Genomic DNA, 7136 nt, shown 5'->3' with positions numbered 1-7136 from the left:
ACGCCAAGGACTGTCTGAACGCACCGAACAAGAGCAACCAGGGGAAAGAATTGCTCGTCCCACTGACGAGTTCTATGTATGTCCCTGGGAAGACACGTGATGTGGAACACGTGCTCATTGACGTGGGAACTGGCTACCATGTAGACAAGACAGCTGAGGATGCCAGGGACTTCTTCAGGAGACAGACAGACTTCCTAACCACGCAGATGGAGAAAGTCCAGCCAGCTCTCCAGGAGGAGCACGCCACGGAACAGGCTGTCACGGAAATGATGAGCCAGAAAATTCAGCAGCTCGAACTACTGCCAAGGCCTGAGAGTGTGTTGCAGAGATGGGGCGGAGGGACCTTGCTGCAGGGGCCTGGGACTCTGTGGGCGTGGCTTCCTGGTGTCGGGGAAGGGAAGGGTCTCGCCAAGAAATATGTGAGCTGGGCAGAAAAAATAAATAAATTGAATAAAATATGGCATATCTCTACAATGTAATGTTATCTGGCAATAAAAAGGAATGGAGTATTGACACACGCCTCACGATGGATGAACCCTGAGCACGGTACGCGGAGCGAAGGAAGTCGGTCACAGAAGGCAGCATATCGTACAAGTCCCCTCATACGAAGTGTCGGGAACAGGCAGACCCATCCCGACAGAAAGCAGCTTCGTGGTTGCCTATGGGCGGGGGCAGTTGGGGAATATGGAGACTTATAATGGACATAGTTTCTTTCTTTTTTTTGTTCTAGATATTCAAAATTTTATTTTTAAAAATCACCTTCACTACAAATTTGAAAAGTCTGGGGAAGCTTTTCTTTCCCCCACCAAGGGGTCAATAAACATGTACAGCAGAGCAAACTAAGAACACTGTTAAAAAGGCAAAATATAGTATCGAAAGGCATTCGTTCAGCTTCTAAGACATAGCGCCATCCTCAGGTACTCAGCATACTAAATTTAGCAAGGTTGTTTTCAGCACCAGACTTCGTTGCTTAATTCCTTCACTTAGATTTTGGTACAGAAATTTAATCCAACAAGGGGGAAACTGTTTCCAAATGATGTTCCTGAATAGGTACCCAAATTTTCTCCTTGAGAAGATGTGGAGTTTATCCTTCCCACTGACCCTTGGTGTATTTCCCCAGATGGACCACTATTACTCTCCGTCGCTTTTTGCACAAAGGCCAATGAAAATTTTCTGTGAACAGAGCATATCATTTGGCTGTAACCTATGATATTTAAAACTACTGGTTCATATGTGATTGAACATTCGTCGAAAGTACCCCACGGGCGTTCAGATGTCCTGATGCCACAAGTAGTAAGAGCATAAATGAACTCATAAAAATCAAACAGCGCTCTGTTTACAGGACAGCGCTCTGCTTACAGGACAGCCAGTCCCTAGATATAGCTCATAAGTCTGGGGTTGCAAGTTATCCAAAACAGGCGTCCGTCTCACTCTGACCGGAGCCAAAATTCAGTACACTTCACAGGCACGTCATCAAGACCGTGAATGAACCCAAAAGCGTGAGAAGCCCTCCTAACATGCCAGAGATCTTCATCACTTAGGATATCCCAGGTATCACAGGAAACAGGAAAAATCCCCAGCTTCTTTTTGGAGTGATAAAAATGTTCTGAAACTGATTGTGGGGTTAGATGCATACTCTGTGAATACACTAAAAAAGCACTGGGTTGCACAGTTTAATTGGTAAATTGCATGGTATGGGAACTATATCTCAGTAAAACTGTTAAAAAGAGAAAGCGACTGCAAACATCATCTACCAAAAAGGGTAATCCGAAAACAAACAAAGCAGCCCCAGCATGACCTGCCTTTGCAATCATTCTCCATCCTCACTTGGCTCCCGTGCCCGGCACCTCCCATCCCTCAGTCACGGCTTGTAGTGATGGAGACCGCAGGCCTGGACGCCTCCGCCTGGTCGCCGCTTGTGAGCTGCCCACTCACCTCTGCATCGATGCCCCGCATGGTGCCTGGCACAAAGTAGGTTGGCAGTAAAAGTTTGTTTAATAAGTGAATTCTTACAACTATTTTGATAAATAGTAGGATCTTTAATCATTTAGTAAACATACCAAACACTTACTTATATGATAAATGTATACTGCCCATTGCCATAAATAATATATGGTTAATTCATCAACAGCTAAAAACATTCCTGCCCCTTAAAATTCTGAGTAAAAAAATTCAGTGATTAATACCTTTAGAGGTGAAGAACGTCAGATTTTCTGAATATTTGACCTTTATTTTGACCACAACCCTGCACAGCCCACACTCGGCGAGAGTAAGCCACCATGCAGGGGGCTGGAGTGTCTGGGCTTTGCCACCTGGACCCCCCAGCCCAGCTGCTGGTTCCCTCCCTGGGCCCTCAGCCTGTAGCCAGCTCTGATGACAATCCAGCTCGTCTCGATCCTGATTCTGAATCATCTCTGTGCCCCTGTGCTGTGTTGGCACAGCATGCCCTACAGAGTGGGTCCTTGGGAAAGCATTGCACCGTGGGTTGTCCCACCTGGCCTGAGTGAAGGAGACCTGTGCAGGCAGAGGCAGAGAGCAGCTGGCGGTGAACCGTGCCCCTGCTGTGATCCTGTCCTTGTCCTCCACTGAGGGCATCCTCCCTCGGAGGGGAGAGGCCACACCTGCTTCGTCCCAGCAACTTGGGAGGACAGTGTAGACAGTTCCTTAGGGTGCAAATGAGGCTCCTGCCCTATAATTTCATAAAGAGGTTTTCAAGATCCCTTTTAGAGCTGCTGGTATCGCCTATAAAAACTTTTGCCAATGTGAGTGACTTCCTTCTCTGTCCCTGGGGATTTATTTGGTGAGAGTGACACACTGTTATATGGATGTAATATAATGTATGGAACTAACAGCATCTTTTTTTGTTGTTTCACTTTGTTTTGTTTTTTTATGCGTTTGTTTTTTGAGACAGGGTCTCACTCAGTTGCACAGGCTGGGGTGCAATGGTGTGATCACAGCTCACTGCAACCTTGCAGGCAAGGTTCCAGGCAAGGTTTCCAGGCAAGCGATCCTCCCACCTCAGCCTCCCCAGCAGCTGGGACTACAGGCGTGCATCACTACCTCCAGCTGATTTTTTATTTTTTGTAGAGATGGGGTCTCGCTCTGTTGCCCAGGCTGGTCTTGACCTTCTGGGCGAGAGCAATCCTCCCACCTGGCCTCGCAGAGTGCTGGGATTACAGGCGTGAGCCACCGCTCCCGGCAGCATCTTCTCTCTTTGGCACGCCATCACTTTTAAGGAGTATCCATCTGGGAAACGGGCACCATGAGAACAGGGATTTTCAATGTGACTGTTATAAAGGAACAATGGTTCTCAACACACATAAAAGCCGTGGAATAACAGCACTGGTTTCTTACCCGGCTCCTGTGTGGTAGAAGCCTGCTGAAGCCATCGGCACAGCGAGGAGGTGGTTCCAGCGCATACCAGCATGCAAGACGGGGCTTTTGAGATGTTAGTACAAGCAGGGGTGAAATCTCCTGGGGGAGTGAAAGGTGTCTGCAGGTCTGGCTTGGATATGAGCCTGAGCCTTGTGTCCACTGCTGAAGCTGTCCAAGAGTTTGGACAGGTGCATGGGGACCCTCATGTGTCTTACATCGTCTGTCCTGCCCACTTCTCGGGCATCCTGCTTGTCCCCACTCTGCTGTCGTCACTCATTCTTCTCAGAGTGCTAGGCATCCTTCCCGATCCTAAAGCCCCACGGCTCCCTGGAGCCATCCTCCAGTGTAGCAAACTCCACTACCTCCTCCACCTGCCTCTGCTTCCTGCAGATCCCAGCCCTCTCTGCCCAACTGCCAGGCCACGGCACCTCCGCGCCCACATGGAAGCCCATGCTCCCCGAGGGTCCTGCCATCCTACCAACCATCCTCTGCCCCTCCTTGAAAGGGGCAAGAAACAGCATATTGCATATTGTGTGTGTGCGGAGAGGGGTCCTTGGGAAATGATGAGATCTGCCTGGTTCACCACGGGGTGAAGCCAATAAACAGTAAATATTTCCTGAGTTAATGAATGAATGATGGAGGAAAGAAATGTTATCGTCAATCACCCCCCCTTGCTCAGTGAAGACTTGGGCATCTAACTTTGGTGCAATATTTCTCTCCAGCCCAAGCAGGGGTGGCTTCAGTGTCCCCATGGACAATACCTGGTCTCCTGCCTCCAAGCTCCTTCTCCTCCACTACAAGGACCTTCCCTTTTTTGTCCTTTCAGCTCCTGTGGCCACTCCCTGCACTTTGTCATCACCTGAAACTGCTCCACCTCTGAAACCTCGAACACCGGTATCCCACTCTCTTACCACAACCTCTGTCCCCCCAGGCCTGCCTCCCACCACACCTTCCCACCGGCTCACGCAGGGCTGCCTCTGCTCCCCATGCCACCTGCCACCTCCTGCGGGTCTCGCCCAACCCCAGGCTCAGCTTCCCACTCATCAGCACCTTTGGTTCCCTTGTGCCCTTCTCTTGCTACTAATCACGCTCCCCTTGTTTCAGCAGAACCCCAACCTGGGTTAGGTTTATTTCTTTTTTTTTTAAGAGACAGGTTCTCGCTCTCACGCTCAGGCTGGAGTGCAGTAGCCCAAGCCTAGCTCACTGCAGCCTCAAACCTCTGGGATCAAGCAATCCTCCTGCCTCAGCTTCCAGAGTAGTTGGGACTATTGGCTCATGCCACCACATTCAGCTGATTTTTTAAATTTTTTGTAGAGACAGGGTTTCGCTATGTTGCCCAGGCTGGTCTCAAACTCCTGGCCTCAAGCGATCCCCCTGCCTCCACCTCCCAGAGTGCTAGGTCAGCTTTATAGCGTGTCCTCTGCACCTATGTTTTGGCAGCGAAGCAGTGCTGGGAAGAGCCGCACCACCGCGCTGACCCGCCCCGCTCCTGGGCATGGCATCCTTCCCCGCTGTCCCTCCCCTTTGGTCACTCACCCGTTCCTGTGCTCAACAAATATGTGTTGAGCACCTGCCACAGCCCGTGACTGTTCAAGGCTCTGGGAACTGAGCTGTCAACAGACAGGCCAGACCCCCAATCTTAGGGAACTTACCTGCCGGGGTGGGGGACAGTAAGTAAATAGTGACCAAGGCGATTTGGCCAGTGTGGCTTCACTGTCCTGCTGGGGTTCCTGCTTGAGGCTGTGCAGTCTCCACTCTGTAGGTGGCCTTGCCTTCTGCTTCAAGAGAAGGGGTCCCCTCGGATGGCATATCCCTTCTAATTCAACCTATCTATGCATTTACCACCCTGTGGACCCCCCACCGACCCTGAATTGTTTTTACTCACCACACTTCTGACACCAAATGTGTGGGTTTTTTCTCATACAAACCAATTTTCCAACTCTCTGCACCAACTGGGTGTCCTACAATTCAATGCAATTCAGACTGGAGTTAACACAGACCCCACGGTTAAAGGTCAGTCACGAGACCGCCCCGGTTGCGAATCCCAGGTTTCCGCCTGTACTTCTGACCAGCCAGGGTTCCCAACACCCCTCCCTCAGGTCTGATAGTTTGCTAGAATGCTCACAGGACTCAGGAAAGCAGCCACTTACTATTACCAGTTTGTTACAGAGGATACAACTCGGGGACAGGCAAGTGGAAGAGACGCATGGGGCGTGGTATTGGGTACAGGCCCCAATACCTTCCATGCCCTCTCAGACGTGCCACCTTCCTGGAACCTTGATGTGTTCACCAACCAGGAAGGCCCCAACGGGGCCTTTGCATGTCCCATGCTTGCCATTGTCTCTGTTTCCACGGGGCAGGCAGCCCTGGAGCTCTGGGGCCTCAGGCAAGTCATCCATGAAGTGAGTTGCTTTCTTCCCAAATCGATGGCTTTTCTCTTTTGTTATAACCCGATCATTTTAAATGCTCTTACAAGTCAAACATTCACCGGTATTATAGTCCAGTTACTCAGTTCTGAAAAATGGAGTTAACCAGTGACAATGTGTGAGATGCCCTGGGATCAGCATTGTGAGTTCTGATGGAACGAATTTGCTTGTGGTCACAATGTCGGTCAGCAATGTCACCACAAAGGTAGAGGTTGTGATAAGCATTCAAGCACAGGAGTCGCCGTGTGGCCAATTTGTGTTCTGTGTAGTAGAAATGGCTTGTGCTTATTCTCAGTAAATATCTCACAACGTTCTTATTCAAAGGATTCTATACATTAAATAACCCAAACGTCTCCCCCCAAATAGACTGGAAATACATGCACGTTTGTATTTGGTATTATTTGTACAACGTGTAGGTGTGTGACCAAAGGAGGAAACACACAGGAGGTGGCATCCTCTTTTTTGCCTGGGTGTGAGCGTTCACTGTGGTGTGGTCTGGGGCCTGGGTCCTAGTGAGGGTTTTCATGGCCAAGTCTAAGGAATCTTCTGGTCTGTCTTACTGCCAAGTTGCCTGGCTTTATTTCTCTCTCTCCAGAACTGCTAGTCAGTGTAGACTGTGTCTTATCCAGCCCCTCATTTCTCACGTGCACAGGGCCTGACTGTTGGTCCACTAAATGTTTGGCTGTCAATCGGAAGAGAAAGTTAGGAAAAAAAGAACAGAGAAGGAAAAGAAGGGAGTTCTCAGGGTTGGGTTCTTTTATCTGGAGGAAATAAGATAATTAACATACCCTCTACCACCACCACAAAAAGACAGACAAATAAAAAGCTTTACTTAATCTAAAGTATAGTTTAACTTTGTCCACAATATAGATAATAACTCATTTTAGTTCATTTGTGACAGTTAAATGCCCATATAAATAATGCTAATGAAAACAATACAAAATTTATATCGATAACATTTATGAAATGTTATTTTCTTTCTTTGTTTTTTTGGGTTTTTTTTGAGACAGGATCTTGCTCTGTTCAGTATTTTCTTAATAACATGCATATAACCTTAATCACTTTAAAAATTTAGTTATTTAGTCATCTATTCATTCAATAGACATTGAATGCCAATGTGTGATAATTAAAGAATGCATTTCCATGATCACACATTTTATCTTATTTTTTTATTTTTTTGAGACAGAGCATTGCTCTGTCGCCTGAGCTAGGTGTCGTGCAGTTAGCCTGGCTCACAGCAACCTCAAACTCCCGGGCTCAAGTGATCCTCTTGCCTCAGCCTCCCGAGTAGCTGGGACTACAAGCTGGGACCACCATGCTGGGCTAGTTTTTTCT

This window comes from Propithecus coquereli, unplaced genomic scaffold (assembly GCF_000956105.1).
Source record: "Propithecus coquereli isolate 6110/MARCELLA unplaced genomic scaffold, Pcoq_1.0 Scaffold298, whole genome shotgun sequence".
Classification (NCBI taxonomy): domain Eukaryota; kingdom Metazoa; phylum Chordata; class Mammalia; order Primates; family Indriidae; genus Propithecus; species Propithecus coquereli.
The sequence above is the reverse complement of the archived record's forward strand: the minus strand, read 5'-3'. Positions refer to the sequence as shown.